This window comes from Octodon degus, unplaced genomic scaffold, assembly GCF_000260255.1.
Source record: "Octodon degus isolate 3935 unplaced genomic scaffold, OctDeg1.0 scaffold00070, whole genome shotgun sequence".
NCBI classification, from domain to species: Eukaryota; Metazoa; Chordata; class Mammalia; order Rodentia; family Octodontidae; genus Octodon; species Octodon degus.
In genome coordinates, this window is record NW_004524646.1 from 4,912,373 (window position 1) to 4,933,322 (window position 20,950).

Here is a 20,950-nt window from a genome sequence, read left to right on the forward strand (position 1 = left end):
CCCTCTTCTCTCCCCCTCTCTTTCTTTTCATATCAGGGTTTTTACCAAGGTCCTGCACACTGAGCAGTTCTGAGTTTTTGTTTGTTCTGTTTTGATACAGCATCTCAGCACATTGCTAACTGGCCCAGGCTTGGCTCAAACTTGCCACCCTTCTGCCTCAGCCCCCATGAGTGCTGGGCTTACAGTACTGTGTTTCCAGGCCCTTGATATCCAATCAGCAACGCAGTGCTCAGAGACGCCTTCGCAGTTTGTGTGAATTTCCCCATGTTCCCCATTGGGCCTCTAGCTGTCTCCGTCCTTACCTGGCACCCAGAGAACCTGTACTTCTCAAAGTGTGGTTCTCAAATGCCCTGCTGCAGCATCACTTGAAGCACAGATTTTCAGCAGCAGCTTCCCTGGCCCACTTCCATGGGGTGGAGCTGAGAATGATGCTATCAGGCTCCAAGATGATTCAAATGCAGGATCAGGTTGAGAACTTAGGTGCACCGGGCCCTTGCTCTGGGTGTCCACCAGATCCTTCTACCCCAGGATACTCTCTGCTCCTGGAATCCCCAGGCCCACATCTTGGAGCCAGCTCAGGCACGTGCTCCTGGGAATGCCTGTCTTCCTTCTTTAGAACTGCTTCTCCTCGGGGCTCCAGGTGCTTGTACCTGACGGATCCCCATTGTCTCACCAGTTCCCTTCACTTCCTCTTGTGCTGACTGAGCCCCTGGATCAGACACAGGTGAAGAGCCCTTTCCATCTCTCTGGGGTCTCTCAGCTTCCCAGGGAAGCACTTCTTGTCAGCAACCTATAAAGGGTGGGCTGAGAGAACACAGAAATTGTTTGCAGGGACACTGGAAATATCCAAGGAGTCAGGCAAGAGAATGGTCCCAGTAAGTAGTAATGTCTTGAATCTTTAAACATAAATGAGATTATTATAGGTTGATGAGGAGACTGTGGGAAAAGGGCATCCAGGCAGAGGGACAACATGGACAAAGGCTTGACTCTGTGAGACCCATCTTGAGGGTCACAAGTCCTTCAGTTCATTTGTCTTTATTTTCTGTTGCTAGTAAACAATACCTGAGACTGGATTCTTTATAAAGAAAAAAGATTTATTTTGGCTCACCTTTCAGGAGGCTGGAAAGTACATGCTTAATCAACAGTAGCAGGCAAGGGCCTCCTGCTGTGTTGTGACATGGTAAGAAAAAAGGAGCAGGTCAGGCAGGCATGTTCAGAAGAGAGCGCTAGGGTGATCAGAATGACCCCCCTTCATGCTAAGTGATCCATTCCTTAGAGAACTAATTCAGTCTCAGGAGAAAGGCACCAATCGCTCTGCAAGGTCCTCCTGCCCAACACCACTGCTGGTGGTGACCAAGTGTCACATGTGCTCGGGTGAGCCCAAGTACACCTATACCCTGACCACGGGGCAGGTCACTGGGGCTCCAGGGAGGCGGCCGAGTCAGTTATGCAGCATCCTGTGGATTGCTGTTTACCAACACCCCACATCCAAGTGCCACCTCTTATTTCCCATATTTGTTTTTCTTACACAGACTCATATTTTATGTATATAAATTAATTTTCAAAGGAAGCTTTAATAAAACTACCGAGAGGAACAACTAACATCATGTGTTCCAATCAAAGTTCAACACAAAATTAAATGCAAAGAGAATGAGCCGGTATTATAAACTTCTAGCCCTCTGTGGAGGATTCTGAGCTCAACAATTTCTCTATTTATTAAAAATGAAGAGAAATGAGTGGCAGGGAAGTGTCAAAGCCACAATAATGTGGGACTGAAACTTTAAAGCAACCAAAAAGTTTGGGAGAGAAACAAAAAGAACATTTTTTGTTGTTGTTGTTATAAATTTTGTTAGTCAACTTTCTGTCAGTGTAACAAAACACCTGAGATAATCAACTAATAAGAGAAAAGGTTTATTTTGATTCACACTTCCTTGGTCATTTGGTCCTGTTGCTTTAGACCTGTGGCGGCCCAGAACCTGTGGTGGCAGGGCTGTTCACTGCATGGTAGCCAGGAAGTAAAGAGAGACCCGCAGTGACAGGGGTCCCAATATCCCCTTCACAGAAACACTCCCAATGTCCTAATTAGATCCCACCTCCTAAAAGTTCTGTAGACTGGGGAGAAGTCTTTGACCCAAGGCCCTTTGGGGGACATGAAAATTCAAACCACGGGAAACTTCAACGTGAGTCAGTGGGGTCCCTGCCACATTGAGCATCAGCTCAGTCATCTGCAGGGACCTGGGCCCTTCCTTTTGGAAACTGCTGTGGGCACAGATGAGCCTGCAGAGACGGTGAGCGAGGCAGAAACACGGAAACATCTCACATCATCTGCTTGGGAGTGATCAACATTCGACAGTGTGGACGCTTGAGAAAATTCCGGCCCCAGGGCACCCACTTGGCCTGGAGCCAGGCCCGGGGTATAGAGAACACGAGGCCAGAGTGCTCCCCATGGTGGGGGGGAGGGATAAAGGTTGATCTTGGGGCCTGAGGGTGCTCCGGGATGAGTAGTGGGCTGCTGTGGTTTGACGCTGTGGCAAGAATTTTTAAAATTAAAAACAGCAAATTGTGTCTTGGAGGAGCTTAGGCAATACAGAAGTTAGGGAAACAGATGTTAGTTTTTTGGCTCACGTATCAGGATATTTCAGCAGAAGATCTGCTGGATCCATGGTCTCAAAGGATGGTGATTTGGCATTTCTCCCCCTCCGCCATTCCCTCTCTTTCTGTCTCATTTCTCCTGGGTTGCCTTTTCTCGCACCCTCACCTGTGGCTCTAGGCTTCCAAATTCCAACAAGCTTACTGCCAGAGAGATTTTCTCTCCGAGTAAAAAATCCCTGAGGCTGACTTCCAGTAGGCAGCTCGTGTCACATGTCCATCCTTGGACCAATCACGGAAGCCTTTGGGATAGAAGGTGCTGATTGGTCAGGCGTCAGCCATGTGACCACTCCTGGTCAGAGGTGATGCGTGGTTGGTGGTCTCCCAAAGGAAACTCAGAGAGGGACTTGACCCCAGGATGAGGTCACGGTACTGGGAAAGGAGGACAGGGGATGCATACCCGCCCCATCGGCCTGGTAGCCCCAGGACACGTGTGGATGAGTACTGGGACAGAGAATGTATTTTGTACCTTCTCTCGGTTCTCCATAAGCCCTGCCCAGACCCCTGCATGCGAGTAGAGCCTGATGCATTTTCCGAGTTGTGACCAGAGCCACAGCATCGGCCGGTGGTGGGATGTAAATGGCTGTTGTACTGCCAAGGAGGAATTAGCTTTTCCAAAAGTCTCTGTTGTTGTTCAGCAGGTGTGTATTGAGCTCCAGGTGTGGGACAGATGACAAGGGGAGCCCACAAGCCAGCTATGAACACAAGAGCGACAGTTCCTGTCCACGGGAGCTCACAGGCTCTGGGCTGCTCTTTGCAGGAGCGCATAGGAGTTGTCCTTCCTGGTGTCTGTGTCAGGCCCGCGCAGGCCCTCACATGGCTCGTGCCCTTTATCCTGCCAGCATGGAGCCATTTGTGGGAATCTCTGGGTGTCCTCTGCTTGGCCAGGCAGGCCTCCCTCGTCATCCCCCAGCACCTGCGGCTGCTGTACTGCTCTGGTGACCAGTGTGTCCCTGTGTGCCCAGGACTCTCCTGGCTTTAGCCCTCAAAGTTCTGCATCCTGGGAAACACCTCAGTGCTGGGCAAACTGGGACAGTTGGTCATGCCACAGCCCACCTCCTTCTGGCAAAGACAGGTCGTTTTTCAAGTTGTCTTTGTTATGTTAATTCTGGGGAAGTTTGTTTTGTTTTACTAGGAGGCTTGCAGGGCACAGCACCTGGGAACTGCACCTGGGATTGATTGCACAGGGCCCAGGGTAGGGTGGGGGCACTGTGCTGTGCCTCCCTGGTTCCAGCAGCCCTCCCCGCAGCCCCATCTGTAAATGGCAGGTAACACAGCCAGGGCTCGATGACAGGGAAGATTCCTTCATAGCCTGTCCCTTGCTGCCCTTCTTTCTTCAGGCCTTGCCTCATGGTTGGCCATGGCAGCCCTTACCTTTTGTACCCTCTTGCAAGCTGTGTCCCATCTGGAGTCACAGGACAGGAGGCCTCAAAACTGACTTCCCCTATGAGGCTTGTTTAAATTGGTCGCTTGGCCTCAGCCCCAGAATTCCTCACGCAGTAAGTGGGATCAGGGTCCAAGAATCTGCATTTCTCGTACATCCTCAGACAGTCACGGGAGGACACTTTGGGAATCAGTGCCCTAGAGAGCTGTGGTCACAGCAAGAGGCTTTGGAGGCAGACCCAGGCCCTTGGGTCCCGGCTCTGTGAGCCTGGGTATGACACCCCCCTCAGAGCCTTAGTTTTTCTATCTGATTCCTACTTGGGGAGGAATTGCTGTGAAGGTTAGAAATTCCACAAGCCACACTGAACACAGCTGTGCTCAAAGATAGGGTCACAGCACAGTGACAGAGCCTGCTTTCCCTGTCTGATAGACCTGGGTACCAACTTTGTTCCTTAGCTATGAGATTTGAGCAAAGGGCTCTCCACAGCTTGGAGCCTCGATTTTTGAATCTGTCAAATGGCGCTACTTACCATACCTGCTGCATACAGGAAATCAGGCAGATTTCCTGTAAAGCCAATGACATGCGGAGCCTGGAACACAATAAACACTCCATTAGTGGCAGCTAATAAGTAATGCAGGTGACAACAGCAGTAGCAGTCACTGATCATGAACCCCATCAGATGGGAAGTTCTAAGAGCAAGTGGAGTGTTGCAGGGTACGTAAAAACCTCAGGTCTTCAGCTGGAAATGAAAGGTTTCCTGAGATTCCCACTGTGTCCTTCCAGTGCAGCACTTGCCTGGATCTTTAGAGTCCAGGGGAACCTGTGAGTGAAGATATTTCTAGAAAGGTGGGTGGAAGAAAACCTGGGCAAAGCCAGAAGCCCAGGGCAGCACCCGGGCTCAGCGCCTGGGCCTGCTTTGTAAATGTCAGCAATGGCCCTTTGTCCCCGCCTGTGACTCTAGAGCCATGGCTAGGAAAGGGGGTTGTGTCAGCCTTCCAGGAGCAGTTCCTACAGCTTCCAAGGGGGATGGGGCCCGAAATAGCTGTGGCAGCGGGCGTGGGCCTGCGTGGCCACGGCGCCTGTCTTCAAGTTCAAAGCGCTGACATAGGTTTTATTTTTGCATTTATTTTATTCTTAGAAGGTAAGAAGACAGGTTAAATGGCTCTCCAAAGGTCACACAGCAGTGGTGGAGCCAAGAATGGGGTCATCTGGTCCCTTACTATGTGCCAAGGATCAAACTTTAACAGAGAGGGCTGCGGCAGTCTGGAGGGTGGCTTTTGAGTCACCCAGAACAGCAGAATGACAAACAAGCAAAACGCACCGCTTATCACCTGCGCACGGGTGAAGCGGGCCTGCCTCTTTCTATTCAATCTTCAGTACTCCTGGGCAACGGGTGGCGTTTTCTGCATTTCTGTGAGGATCCCAGAGGTTCAGAGAGGCCAAGTTACTTGCCTGAAGCTGCGCAGCTGGTAAGGAAGTAATTCATGTCCAAAGAATGACTTCCCGCTGTTCTCCCTGTCTAACACACCTCTGTCACTGGTGTCAGCTTGGGGACCTCCTTTCTGTGGCTGAGTCTTGCCCCTTCCTATCTCAGGGCCTTGGGATATTCCAGTCTGTCTGTCTTCCAGGAGTGAACTGCTGATCTCAGCTCCAGTATTTTCCTTCTTTGGAATTTTTCCTGACTTCCTTAGAAGACGCTGGTCCCTGTTCTGATTATCTACAACTTCAGAAAAAAATCATCCCAGAACTTGTAACACCCCCCTTTCCGTGAGGCTGTCTGGCCTCCACCAGACAGGTCTCTCATGCACCTGTACTTCATGGCCAGAACGCGTAGGCTTTGTCTCTGTCATGCCCAGCGGTTGCTGTAGTGTCCTCTGGATAACCTGTGTGCTGTGCCACTGTGCAGCCTGAGCTTCCTCACAGCATGGCACCAGCTTCCAAGCAGGACAGGCCTGTGGAGGCTCTGTCCCTTTTGGTGGTGTGGCTAAAAAAGTTACACAGCATCCCTCAGACTGTGTTCTGTTCCTTAGTGTCAAGGGACCAGGGGTAGTTTGTAACCACAGAGAGGGGAGTCAAAGCCCCCTTTGATTAAAGGACATCAGGGAATTTTCTTACATCTTGAAACCACACTGCTGTCCATCAGTGTGAGCGTGCGTGCGTGCACACACACACACACACACACACACACACATACACACATGGGTGTGTGTGCATGTGCTCACATGCTGTGAACCTGTCATTTCCCTTTACAGCAGTTTCCCAGCTTTTAATTATGTAATTAATGACTTGACTGGTGCCAGGACCCTTGGCTAACTATGCATGACCACCGAGTGTCTGCCAGGTCCCTAGTGACGTCCCTGGCTCCTGATCACATGCTGGGCATATCGTGGCCTTCAGTAAATACGAATCCATTTCTCTCACAGCTACTCTGGGGCTTCTCTATGCCAAGCGCTGTGCTCAATTCTCTGGCTCTGGCTCTTTCCAGCTCCGTGCTGTGCTCTGGCCTCTGAGATTCTGCTCTGTTTCCAGAGGTAGTTGTGGGGGTGGGGGGATGGCCACTCTCCGTCAGTAGCATCTTTTGTCAGTACAGCCCTTGCTTGAGCTGTCATGTCCCAGGTGGCCTCCGCGTCCCGTGTACACATGGGCTGACTGTTGCCTTCTACTCTGCACTAAGTACCCCAGACCTGGGGGTCTGAGCTCTCTAAAGCCTAATAGATGCTGGGTTTTGATTTGAAGTGATTTTATTTTTTAAATACTGATTTCCTTTTTCTGGTCAATACACGGAATTGTTTGCCTTCCATTTATTACTTACTTAGTTGTCTCCTGCAAATAAGATCACAAGTTTTTTTTGTAAAAGATTACAAGTTTACACGTAATTTAGTTTACACGATCAACCCTTGCTTCTTGATTTATTGAACACATATTTACCAAGAGGTTGTGCCGTGGCAGATTCAGGAGCCATGGGGGTGCACGGGGTAGGGCCCAGTTGGGAGGCGGACCTGGGCTCCCCGTGCACAAGGGCTCAGCAGGAGCTGTGCCAACGCCCCGAGGCACCTTCACCCTAGAGGGATGTTCAAGGCTGCCTCTGGCGGGCGACCCTCAGCTAGACCCATAGGCAGGCAGCAGGAAGGGCATGATGGCCCCCTAAAAATGAATGGGCCGGGCAAGAGGACTGTGTAGAAAGACAACAACACACGCCCCAGCCGGAGCGTGCAGCGGGCCACCCAGGCGCCTCCCGTGTGCCAGCTCAAGCTTTCTATTAGGATAAAATTCCCTACTTCATAGCACCATTTTGTAAAATAGTTGTCACCATTTGGGCCATGCTAAGCGAACATGTAACTCAGGGGCTTTAGTGTCGTTGGAACTAGGCATGGTTGTGTAGCCACCACAGCTAGTTCCAGCATCACCCCCAGAAGGGACCCTGTCCTTCCCAACACACCCTTGGCAACTGCTAGTCTACTTCCTGTCTGGATTTGCCTGCTCTAGACACTGCACACTGCTCTGTACTCTTGCGCTGCTGAGAAAGGCACCAGAAGCCTCGGCTTCCCTACCTCCCTGCTGGGCAATGCTGCTTTTTTTGGTATTTTGAGGCAGAATGGAGAGGGTTGGGGGCAGCTCCGTGCTGAGCAGGCAGCTTGGAGGACAGCCTCCTTAATGGCAGGGGTCCTATAAGGGTGGGCAGGAATGACCCCTGGCCAAAGATGCCCCTCGTGTCCTGCACTGCAAGCCAGTTCTGCCACCTGCCCTGTATCCCTGGTCTCAGGAGCATCACTATTCTGCCGTCCCCCATGCTGGCACAGGTACAGAGGGACACACACCTTGGTTCAAGTGTGCTCAAGGGTCAGCCAGGCTTTGCTGCTCACTGGGCCCCACCCTGGTTTTCAGGCCCCAGATCTGGACTTACAGGGTATTTTCTCGATTACTGTTTCTTTCTGGGTCCACTTATCTAGAGCAGCAAGGATCTGCAGTTGAAACTGCTCCAGTTGGGATCCTGTAACCCTGGGCAGGTCACTCATGTTGGTTGACCTCTACTTCCTCATCTGTGAAATGGGAATAAACTCACCTTTATAGAGTTGCTGTGACCGTCACTGAGCTTCAGGTGACCCCAGGCTCCACATGCCTGAGCTCTCATATGCCACCAGTTGCAGTCTTGATTGCCGATCACTGCTGCCTTCTTGGTGCCTACTCCCTCCAGCGTCCTTCCCTTACTGTGGCACCTAGACTGTGCTCTCTAACTAGAGGGTCTTGTCTTGTCAACTACAGCAGCAGCTGGCCACAGCAGCAGGAGTATGTTCGCGGCTCCTAGATGCTCGGCCAGGCACTGGGCTTCAGGAGGTGACACCTGTCATTTGTTTATTCACTGAACATACCTGTTGTGGTGCAGGCACTGGACAGAGGTGAAAATAGGATCCATTAAGCAGCCTGTGCCTTATGCTTCCTTCTTCATTTCTTCTTGGGCCCCAGAACATGACCAGACGCCTGCACCAAGGACAGGAGGCTTCGTCTCTGCATCTCTTTGTCAATGGAAAAAAGTAAACTAGGCACTCCGAGTGTGCTCTCTGCTGCATGTAGGGATATAGGTGGACTCATTTGCCTCTGGGCTTGAAGGCAGTTTGTTTACTGAATGTCACCTAGGCTGCAGGGATGACAAGCTTTGATCCTTGCTGTGTATGCAGCTATATCCCAAGTTGAAATCACAGGTGCATCTGCAGTGGGTGGCTACAAACTCATTCGATGAGCGTCTTTTAGAAAACTGCTCCTTAAGAATCTGTAGCTACTGAGGCTGTGCAGGTGGCCTGGTTTGCCCTTGGTGTGTTGTCAGGAGCATGAAGAGAAATATATGGCCCTGGTGCAGAAGACTTCTGGCTTCTCACCAGCTTCCTTGTGGCTTCTGTTTTGTCATCGCTCTCACTACCTTCATGTGTTAATCAGCTTTCTGCTGCTGTAACAAAATACCAGAGATCATTAGCTTTTAAGGGGGAAAGGTTTCAGTGGCTTCCACCCATTGTAAGTTGTCCCTGTCGGCTTTGAGCTGTGGAGCACATGCAAGAGAAAGCTGCTCACCTCATGATAGCCAGGAAGCAAAAAGAGAAAGAAGAGAGGACCCTGTGTGGCCTTCTGCATTGCCAGTGGCTCCCCGGCTTCCCTGGGTTTCCACAGTCCATGAGCGCCACCGGCTCATGAGGAAGCCTTGAACTAGAGCGGGGCTTCTCAGGGACATTCAAGGTCCACATGAGTTAGCGCCTCATTTTTTTGTTACAGATTAAAGGAAATTAGGAAGGTGTCCCATTGGACAAGGCTGCTCCAGGGTGTGGACCTTACTTCCTCATTCGCACAGTTGTTGGGAGTGTCACATGGACTGTGTCACTGTGTGTGACAGTGCTTGGGAGAGAGCAGTGACCTGTTGGTGTTAGGCCTTCTTTTTTTTTATTAGCGTATGTTTGCAGTGTATCCTAGTTACATTCGTTATGGGGAGTTGGTGTACATATATCGCACATTTTGATCCTGTTTGATCCCTTTACTCTCATCCCTCCCCTGCCCTGTCCCCTCCCCCTCCCTAATTGCTAATGAGTCTACCTTTTTAATAATCTTAGAGATTTATTATCCTAGGATGCCCCAGGACAGAGCACCCAGTCTGACCCAATAAGTTTCTGAACCAATCTCTGAGGATAGGGAGTGTTTGTGCATCTTTGTTCCCTGAGACAGCATGGGGCTTGCCACGTGGAAAGCGCATGCCAAGTGTGTGTGCGGAACAAACGCCCTGCGTGGGCGTTGGAAAACAGATGTGAACTCTGGGAAAGAAGCCTGAGAAGGGACTAGCGTTTTGGAAGAGGCTCCTCTTGGGAGCGCTTGGCACCACGTCTTGGTTTGGGCCCCCAAAAACCAGATGCTGAGGTGGTGGTTCCAGTGCACGTAATCATTTGGGAAGAGATTCCAGAAGAATCTGTGGGGGTGAGGGGAAGAAAAGGAAAGGAGAATAGCCAGTCAAAGATGCAACATAGGGCCAGGGAGATGGCTCAGTAGAATATGTGCTTCCCTGGCAAGCACGAGGGCCTGAGTTCAATCCCCAGTTCCACCAAAAAACAAAAGAAGAAAGATGCAACATAAAGCCACCTACCACAATGGGCACCTGGAGCCCAGTACCTGGGGGAGCTTAGAAAATGGCTTAGAGCCTTTATCCAGGAGCCCCCCATGGGAGGGGGTGAAAAGCAGGGAGCGTCACTTCCCAGTGCAGAGTAGCGTGGCCTGGAAGGACACCAGCCGCACTTGCTACAGGCTGTCCCATCCTTCTGCCTGACCGCCAAGGGTGCGCTCCCTCCCAGTCATACTCAAAGGGTCTTGCACCTTGGGGGGCACCAGCCAAGAGCCTGCCCCTCCCTGTCCAGCTAGGAACTTGCGTCAGCGTCGATGGGCTGTGGATGAGTGGAAGTCTGCCTGTGCCGCTTTGCTTAGGGGCTGTCTGCCCAGAGGCTGGGATGCCTAATTTGTAGATTTAAAGAGTGGTACATCACTCACCAACATGTATTCGTGTAGCAAATATTTATAGATCCCCAAGCGAGCCAAGCACTACATCATGGTCACTGGCTGGGGATGACGCAGTGGAGAAGACGCTGTGAGCCCCAGAAAGGCCCTGCTTCTTCTCCTGTAGATTTGAAGGTGCTTGTGACAGCTGGGGAGGCTACAGACCTCGTAGGCGCTGCAGGCAAGCGGGATCTCCGTGGGCCAGCAAAGAAGCCAGACTGAGATGGCGAAGATTCCACAGGTGGAGGCTGCTGCTAGATCTGGGGAAGGACTGGAGGAAGGAGCAAGAGACACAGTAGGCAGTGTGTCCCGCACTGAAAGTGCACCAGAGGTGTGAGGAGCAACAGCTAGAGAGGCGGGGACTAGGCAGGCCAGGCAAAGAGCTGTGGAGTCAGTCCCAGGCCAGCAGCACTGGGCCCCTGGAGGGCCCAAGGGGAACACTATGACCTAAGCCACAATTAGTAAGCATGGTTGGGCCTAGGAGAAGGAGACACTAGGGGCAAAGGTCAGAAAGCAGCGGCAGCCAGGGCACAGAGCCAGGAGAGCCTTCGAGACACCGTGGAGAAGGGAAAGGAGGTGAACAGGTCACAGGTCTGACCCAGGGTCCCTTGAGGAAGAGGAGTGTGACTGGGGAGGTTGTGAGCTCTGGATTTGTCTCTGGGCCTTGGCAGTGCCACGGGACAGCATCAATGGTGGGTCTGGGGCAGGGACAACCCCTGAGTGTCCCTAAGGGTGGGAATAGGGACACAGTCAGGATGTTCCCGGAAGCCACTGGAAGTGTGGGAGCAAGAAAGGTGGGCAGGCATGGAGGCTGAGGTTCTTGAGGCGAGGAGCAGTCTGGAAGCAGAGGCCAGAGCAGGGCAGGAGCAGGGGACGGCGGGCTCGCTGGAGCAGCCACGGCCTGTGCCAAGCCACCTCATCCTCTCTCCACTGGCTCAGACCAGGCAGCTGTGGAGTGAAGAGCAACGGGGGAGGAGGAAGAGAAACTCAGAGACCGCCAAGTGGTGGCTCCAGCTCACGCCCAGGAAACCATCCCAGTGTGAGCTGGTGTTATGTGGGGAAGGTTGGGGAGGACACCGAGCTCCCGGAGGTGGGCAGGGTGCAGGTGGACCCCCTGGGGAGCACATGCGCCAAAGGGAAGGGAGCCGGGGGGCTCCACCAGGATGATCCGGGCCTCCATGGACAGTCTGTCAGTCGGTGCTGTCACAGGGTGTGTGCTGAGGGGATATCAGAGGAAGAGCCAGGGAGCCTCTGGAAGCAATGTGGGCAAGAGGACTCCCACTGTGCCATTTCTTGAGCATTTCTGGGTTCACAGTGCTTGGGGTTCACCTTAGAACAAACAGATACACAGCAGACATGCTGGTGGGGAGAGACCAGAAACCATGGGGGTGAAAGGCGGAAGATGCTGGGGGCTGCATATTTGGAGCAGGAGAGTGCAACATCAGCCGGTCAGCTGGGGCCAAGTCACCATCTGAAGAGAAGATGGCGGAGCCAAGGTCAGAGAGGAAGATTCCTTGCAGGCTGGTGCTGGCACGATGGCCAGGAGGCTGAGCATCTGGAGCTGTCATTATGGGCTATGGTAGGGCTGTGAAGTCTGGGCCTGTACCACCTATGTCCCCTGGGGCTGCCAAACCAGTGTTCTCAAAGCTGCCTCTCGGGCCTCCACACTGATGCCCAGGCCGAGGCCCAGGGCAGAGGTCCCTCTGACCACCCAGGGAGGAGTTTCTGTGGATACAAGAAGAGATTTGGTGTCTGCAGGAATCACGGTGGGAGGTTTCTCTGAAGTAGCTGAGTACTGACAAATGATATAGAAATAGCAAGGAGGCTCCGTGTGCTCAGAAGCAAGAAGCTCCTCTTGGTTTCTGCTGAAGAAAGCACACCCCAAAATTCTTCCAATTTTCTTAGTCAAGAGCCAAAGGCAGCTAGCATCCAGGTGCTCTGTGGAATCATCGCAGCTGTTTAAGAGACTCATTCACTCACTCAACAAACATCCATTGGGTACCGGCCTGGAACAGATGCTGTGGTAGGACTTGGAGACCTGTGGACGTGCAGGGGTGACTCCGGGGCTGAAATGGAGACTGTGGCAGGGGTTTTGCCTCCAACAGAGGTGCCAGAAGCTGGCTGATATTTGAAGGAAGAAGGAGCTGGCTGCATGAAGACTGGGTTACAGAACAGCACACGCAAAGGTCCTGCTGTGGACCCAACCACTGGCATTGGAGAAACCCAAAGATCTTGTTGCTGGACATCGTGATCAAGGGAGAGGCTGGTGTAGAATGAGACTGGAGGGGCTCAAACCGAATCCCACAGGGTCTCATGAATGAAAACTCACTGGCACAGAGCTGGAATGCTTCAAAGTGCTCTGAAGACAATCCTGAGCAGTGAGTGCGTTGGACAGGTTGTGGCGGAGGCTTCTGGGGAAGCCATGATGTTGTCCAGAGGGGGCTGGACTGGGACACAGCTTCAGGGAAAAAGTGCTAATAGTTTCAAAGTGCACTTTCAAGGGAGTCACTTTGCTAAGGAAAGGAGGAGGTCCTGGTCCCCACATGACCGTGTGTGGTCCTCACTGTGACAACCATCTTTTTCAAAGATGATGCCAGGATGTTGGCCTTGTTTGTTCCCTTTCAGAGTCCAGTTGGCAGGGACTTGACTTGTGCTGCCTCTCCATCCTGTTCTTCTCTCTAAATCTGGCCAGGATGTCCATGGAGAAGGTGACTGTTGGCCCTCAAGCGTAGGCTTTCCTGATGCTGATGCTGATGCTGTCACCTGGTGGTGGCTTCTGTGTCTCCAGTTGGTCCCAGTGAAGGTTCAGGGCCCTTAGGCCAAGCTGTCCTGAGGCTTCCAGACCATAGTGCCCAGGCTTTGGCCTCTGCTAAGGGCAGGGCAGGGGCACACACAGGGTCCTTCCTGGATTCCCTGCCAAGGACATGTCCCCTCCCTGAGGCCCACTGCTGACACTAACTGCTAGATGCGCTGGGCGTGCGAGCTGGCATACTGAGCCCTGGTGGGCTTGATGTGTGTATTTCTTCTCCCTTTTCTTACAGCCCCATCCTCTCATTCTCTTTGTCCCATGTTCACCTAAATCCCCCACTGTGGATAGTGCCTGCCTCCTTCATCTCTTCCTTTCTCCCCTTGAGCTGACTTTATTCTACCAGTGGTTTTCAGCAGAAATACACAACTTCAGTGTACTTCCAAATGTAAGGTTTTATGGTATTTTGATTGCAGATTAAGTACTTCCAGCATGTAGTGGGCAGGAGCCAGGGATGATAAATGTCACACAAGCAAAGACCCCTTCGCCCATCATGCCATCCTGCTGGGTAGCAACCCACCATTGAGCCTTCTTTCCAAGAGTCCAGACCTCAAGTCCTAACCTGGTCTCCCATGGAGAGCTGATTTTTTCCATTTTGGAAAACTCAGTGACCTGTATGACTCCACAGAACATTTGTTTCCCTGCTGGGTGACAGTATGGGACTAATCCAGATTCATTTATGAGCAGTTTACTAACAATTTCACATTGGTAACATGTGAAAGACCTGTCTCAGGTCCTCAGAAAGTTGGTGATCAGTATCCCTTGTTTTCATGAGTCTTTTGTGACCCTGCTTACTTGCTGGGAGTATGAACAATGTCTCCCCATCCCTGAATACACTCCACAGGACATGTTACGTGGTCCTTGCTTATGGAAAACTTGTGACATTTGTGGCACATGGAACTGACCCAGATAGGTTCTAGTCATGGCTATTGATGTTTGTTGGCTGGAAGGCAGGGCTGCGTTCTTCACTGGAATGTTCTGCTCCTGCCTTGTGTATATTTGCATGGTCATATGTGTTCAAGAATTTGTATTAGGACTCATTCCTAAAACTTTATGATAGTGTGATTTCTCAGTGCCAAAGCCTGAGATAGGGGTTATGATGGTCAATCTTGATTATCAACTGGATTGGCTTGAGAGACACTTAGGAGATTAGTAAACACAAGCACCTTTGTGGGTATGTCTGGGTGGCACTTGGAGGCCTGACCTTGGGTCTGTATCTTGTCCCTGACTCCCTCCTCTCAGAAACACTTCCCCGCTCTCTCTGCTCCCTAGATGCCATGTGAGATGAGCATCTTTCTTTTCTGTGCCCTTTTGCTGTGATGTTCCTGCCTCAAAGGCTTCACCATGGACAGAACTCTCAGAAACCATGAGCCAGATTCAACTTCTCCTCTTGGAGTTGAAGCTGTTGGGTGTTGGGGCAGCAACAGGAATTCTAACCAGTGCAGGGATTTGGGAGTATTGTGATGGGGTGGGTGCTCTCAGGAAGAAGCTGTAGGGAAGTGAGGGAAACAGAAAAGAGAAAGAGAAGGAGCCCAGCAAGGCGTGGCTTCAGCAGGGTCTTCCACAGGGAGCTCTGGAATGGGCGTGGCTCCTGCAGGAAGCCTGCCTTGAAGCGAGGGGCAGCCCTCTAGGCCTCCACATGTGAGAAAGGGGTCAAGGGACCCAAGGCCATCTGTTCCTCATTCCTCTGGGAAGGGAGAAGAATCGCCATGAAGCACAATGTACTACCAAGTTCTTGGTCTAAATATGGCAAAATTCAGCACAATAGGCCTACTGAATTTATCTTATTACTTAGAGCTTGGAAGGCTCCACATAGAGGAACATCAGGCATCAAGATTTGCCTTAGACAGACAAATCTCTGAGCAGTGCTCCACTAACTCCCTGCAGCCCCCACCCCTGGCCCAGGCCAGAAGCTGGATTTCTTTACAGTTAGAAATACGCAAAGGATTTTCTTCCCATCTCTGCAAGTGCTCTGACCCTTACAGCCAGCAAAGCAGTTGAGCTCCTTACTCAGCTGTAAGATGCTTTTGTCGGGCCCCTTAAGCCCTGTGGGCTTATCCAGCTCTGACGTTTCCACCCAAGTGCTCATCCTTCATGGCTGGATAGCAGGGGTGTGAGCCTCAGAGGTTGGTGGCGGCTGACAGGTATTAACTGCTGCTGTCTCCAAGGTACAGCCAGGAAGCAACAATACTAATTCCTTTTTTCCTTCCTTCAGTCTTAAAAACGCATGCTCCACAACCCATCCATTGTCCCCTGGAGGTCCCCCCACTGTGTTCTGGCTCTGGTTGTCTGGTCACTACTCAGGAAGTTTCTAGATTCTTCCCTGCAAGGAGTTTAAACCAGAGTGACCTGGCAGTGCAGAAGGCTTTGGGAACATCTAGATATAAGCCACATAAGATTTCCATATCTTATGGTTTGGGACACTGGGACTGTGGACTTCGGCACAGCCTCACCTCATTTCCTAGCAAGGGGCCAAGACCAGAGCAGGAAGTGCCTTGTCCAAGGATTTAGCTGCTGTGGTGTTTATTTCTGTTAACTTCGAATGTCGAAAGCAGGTAGATGCAGCTGGTTTCTGAAAGTGTCACCCTGTCTGAGGCAGCCCTCACCTCTGAAGCCCCATTAATGTCCCTGTCAAAGAAAAATGATGGAGCAGTAGATTATGTGACCTGTGTGGCCAGCTGTCAGGAAAAATAAAGAGCAGATGGCAGCGGCGGAGTTGCTGAGGGGCTCAGAGCCCGCTGGATTTTGGAATAAGGTACTTGAAGAGCTTATGACAATAAGGAATTAAAGGGGCAGAATTCCTCCTGGGAAGGATATAAAAATTAGGCCTTCATTTCTCCCATGCTGGGAACTTCATTTCCCTTTTCCTTTTATTTCCCTCATTCTTGCAGTGCATGGTGTGAATGAGTGTAACCCGCTGGCTTCCCTGGCTGAGCTCCATTCTCACAAGCTCTTCAGATGAGTGAGTCCTGCCGTCTGCCCTCTGGAGAGTAGGCGAAGGCTGGAGTCTGCTTAGGGACACTCCTCATGGAAGCTGGAGAACCCGAGTAAGGGCCTCTCTTGCTCCTTCTCCCAGCGATGTTAAAAAGCTGTTCTTCAAGCTGGGTCAAGACCCTGCTATTAAACTTCCGTAACTGTGGAGTTGGCCTCCCTTGCTGTAGGACGCGGTAGAGAGAAGAGAGACTGGGGTCAAGTAGCCTGGAATCCCAGCTCTCCTGCTGACCTCTCCTTGTTGAGCTTGTTCTCACTTCTATAAATGGGGACTGTGACATGCACACCTCCTGATGGACCAGGACGCTTGGGTCAGAAGATGTCTGTCCCGTGGAGCCTGTCCAGCATCAGCCAGTAGGGCGAGCACTGCTGTTGTACTTTCATTAAGCAAACATTTTTTAAGTCACTTATTTATTTATTTATGTACTTGGTACAGGGTCTCAATCCGCAGCTCAGACTCGGTGATCCTCCTGTTTTCAGCCTCCGCAGTGCTGGGATTACAGGTTTGTGCCACCATGCCCGCTTTCACTGCCAGCTCAACATGCCCGGGGTTCCAGGGCAGGTACGGCATGTGGTACTGGGGGGTCTAACCCGAGTCCTTGCACTTGTCAGGCAGGTGCTTAGACTGCCGAGCTATCTCCCCAGCCCTCATTAAGTACATTTTTAATGTAAATATTTTGCTCCCTAAAATTTTCTGACACCATTTGACAGCAGATCACAAGTTTTAAAAAAATTCCCCCTGAAGACTCAGAGCTAGCCTGGTACCACCACACCATGGTAACCACATCAGTATTTTGCATGAGTACAAGCAATAGTGGCCTCGGCTTTGCATAAATTATGATCATAGCATCTTTTTTTGATGGGGAAGTTACCTCTAGTTCACATTATGGGCTTTAATGCGAGGTCTGGCCGGAACACCCCAGCTTGGAGCAGTCCTGCTGTAACTGGCCCAAGTGGCCCTACTGCACTATGCCCCCCAGTTCGCAGGGAATGCTGTCTGGGGGGGTGGTGTCATCTCCCCAGTGAGACCAGGCTTGGGTCTGAGCGCCTTTCAGAAGGCTCTGCTGTTGGCCTTCCGCCTGGGAGGGAGGGTGAGCCCTAGGTGGGTCAGGGACGAACATCCTTTAGACTATACCCCACTCTTTGCCAGAAAAAAGCCAGGCAATGTGAGTAGTGCCTGTTCCCTATTCCCAAGTTTCTAGGTCACTCTTACCAGCTACCAGGAAAGGCCAGAGGCCGCCATTTCCTACCCCTGCCCAGACAGCTCTTGCCACAGAATGAATGGCTTCCTTGTTCTCAGATTTAGAATGAACTGGACTGTGGGTAGCAAAGGCGCATTGTCTCCCCCTTGACAGAGAGTTATGGGGGCCTTGGAAATAATCCCTTGGGTTCTTCTTGGACCCTGTTACGGACAGTTCCACTGTGTGGCTTTCAGTAGCCAGGGGTCAGTCTGAAGGCAGTTGGCTTGGGGTCGTAGACTGCTGCAGCTGGAAGGCCATCAAGTTTAACTGCCTCCTCTGGTTGGGGTTGGCACAATGCACTCCAGGAGGCAGAGTCGGGCTTGTGCTGCTGGCTCTGCTGACTGTTTACACCCATCTCGACACCAGATGTAGGGACAAGGACAGAGCCTTGGGCATTTTCTAGCCCTGTGGTTCCCAGGGGGGACTTTTGGTCACCCCTACAGCAGATAGTGCCCAAGATAGCTCTCTACAGCAAGGCATGATCCAGCCCAAAATGTCCGCAGTGCTGAGGTCGAGGACCCTGCTTAGCCTGTGTCGCTGCTCCCACCGGGCAGAGACATAGGCCCTTGAGACCAGAGCGATGAGGTGACTTGAAAACTTCAAAGAGTTTCAGCATCAATGATTGTGTGACCTGGGTCTTCAGAATAAACTACATACCCAGGTAGAGAACAAGAGTCCCAGGAAGGAGTGGGCTGCCAGGGGAGGTCTTCTGCCAGTCTCAGCATTTCCACCCTTTGGCTGGGCTGGTGACACAGATGTTGTCCCTCAGTGCTGCGGTAGCGGGATTCTGGTGGGAGTTGGCCTGACCAGGTTCTACAGACTCTTGGGCCCCTGACATGGAAAATGAGGTCACAGGCAGCCCTTGGCTTTGCTAAGACGCAGTGGCCCCCTCTTAGGGCCAAGTGTTGCAGTCCCAGCCCTGTGGCTTCTAAAAAGCGGAGTGTGTGTGCCAAGCATGGTGCTGGAAGATGCCCCGGGTCTCTTCTGGCTTGTTGGAGCCAAGCTTCGCCTCCAACTGGGGTTCTCTCTGTCCCAGAACTGGTGTCAGAAGCCTTCCTGCTCAGAGGCTCTGCCTGTGTCATTGTCCTTTGAGCTCTCTGCCTTGGCTTTTCCAGCTCTTAGGAGCCCTCTGTTACTAGTTGCATTAAAGTACAACTAATAATTCTTTTCTTTCCTGTTTTAAGGAAAGCCTAAGAAACGCATGTTTTGATAATAGGTAGCACTGGTGACGTGCCTGTGGCTGTCTCTCTGTGCCCTCCCTGTGGTGAGAAAAGTGTTGGTGGCTGCCTTTCTGGAAAGGGAAGCTGAGCATCCTGCCCCACCCCCATCCCACCCCCAGCTCTCTGGCCCTACGCTGCCTACAAACACACTGGAAATACAGCTAGTGTAACTGAGAAACTGAATTTTCTTTCTTTCTTTTTTTTAAATTTTAGGGAAGGGTCTACAGGGTGTTCAGGGTCTCAATACTAGACTGGACTCATAGTGATCTGCCTATTTACAGCCTCCCAGTAGCTGGGATTACACATGCTTACCACCACACCCAGTCTCAATTGCTATCTCAGCATGCCCCGGGGGTGGGGCCGGCAAGGCAGGCCCAGGGATGGAACCCCTGGTCCCTGTGTCTGCTTGCAGACGCTTTAATCTGCTGAGCTATTTGGCTGGCCCTGAGAAACTGAATTTTTAGCTTTATTTAGTTTTAATTAATTTTTCTTCTCTTTAATGCTATGGTTTTGTTCCAACACCACAAATAATGTCCATCTCCTCTTCATCTTCTCCTTCTTTTTTTGTATTTAGGATAGGGTGTACAGGGTGTTACAGGGTCTCACTCTGTAGATCAGACTCGTAGTGATCCTCCTGTTTACAGCCTCCCAAGTGCTGGGATTACAGGTGTGCACCACCACGCCCAGTCTCAATGGCCTTCTCAGTGTGCCCCAGGGGTGGGGACAGCATGGCAGGCCAGAGGATTGAACTCCTGGCCTCTACGTCTGCTTAAGCTGAGCTATTTTTTTATTTTATTTATTTATTTATTTTTGGCAGATCCGGGGAGCAGATCCGGGGATTGAACTCAGGCCCTCTACTGAGCCATCTCTCCGGCCCCACGCTGAGCTGTTTGGCCAGCCCTTCCTCCTTTTTCTCTTCTCCTCCCTTCTTCATTGTCAACAAAGAGCACCTGAGCAGCTGTGATTTTTCTTGGCTGTGTTATCACGCCTTTGTGATCCCAACCTGAACCAAGCTCAGTCTCAGCTCCACCCAACAGGGACATTTTGAACAGGACATAGGTTCTGTACGGAGAGCTAGCCAGGGTGGTCCTGGGAAGGTGACACCTATGACACAGAGTGGTCCCCCACATCTGTGTGGGACAGAATTTCAGCTTAGCCTCATGTGATATAATGAAGACCCGCGCTGTCAGCACCTTGGTGACCACACGTCTAGGTTTCCTAACATGGAACTTGTCCTCAGGCTGTAAAGCAATGCTTCTGGGGGAGCCTGAGAGGGCCTAGGAGATGGGCAGGGCAGAGAAGACGCCAGGTCCCCCAAAGAAAGCTGTCCCTAGCTTGTGGCAGGGCCAGACTGCCACCCTCATCACTGTCAGCCCCAGTAGAAGGCATGAGTTTCTAGGCAGGTCTAGTCTGCAGTTGGCCTGCCAGCAGCCCCTGTGGGGTGTCCCAGAGAAGGGCTGCAGGTGCCAGGGAAATTGGTATGTGTCACTTCAGGTGACACTTTGCTGCCTCCTGGCCAGTAGCTGGAAAGCAGCTCCTACCAGCCTCCAAGGGCTGTTGTCATCCTTCGGATGGAGCGTAAGCCAGGGCTTCTTTATCTGGGCTTACCTCCCAGATGTGGTGTGGTCAAGTCAGGGTCCAAACCTGGGCCCATCTGTCCATCTCCTGGGCTTTGCTGTCACACCGCACTGTCACCCTTAAAATTGCCAGATGGGGCAGAACTCTAGGCCATAAACCTAGAGTCTCCCAACAAGGCATTGGTGTGACATTTGTAGTAAAGGGACTTTCTAAAAATACAACAAAAGGCGTGGAATGTTTACTTGCAAAACAGAAATTTGAGGTACAATTTTAGCGCATTCTCAGATGTCTCTGCTAAGCTTACCTAAAAACCTTTGGTAAAAACTTCAGGCAAAACACACTTCCGCAAGGGCCAGGTGACACATGCTGAAGTATTGGGCCTGGGATGTGGCCCAACAGTACAGCGCCTGTCAGGCAAGTGTGAGGCCCTGGGTTTGATTCCTGGTACCAAAAAATAAACGAAGCCTTTGCAAGTCACATGGCTTGTGTTGTAACCACTCAACTCTTAGAGCACAAAAGTAGCCAGAGCCAGCATGCAAACAAATGTCTGTGGCTGTGT

At 51.5% G+C, this 20,950-nt stretch overlaps 1 protein-coding gene across 5 annotated transcripts in view; it reads left to right on the forward strand.

Annotated features, from left to right (window-relative positions):
* Positions 1-20,950, forward strand: part of Prima1 (proline rich membrane anchor 1) — a 52,638-nt gene that overhangs the window by 9,029 nt on the left and 22,659 nt on the right. The window lies entirely within an intron of this gene.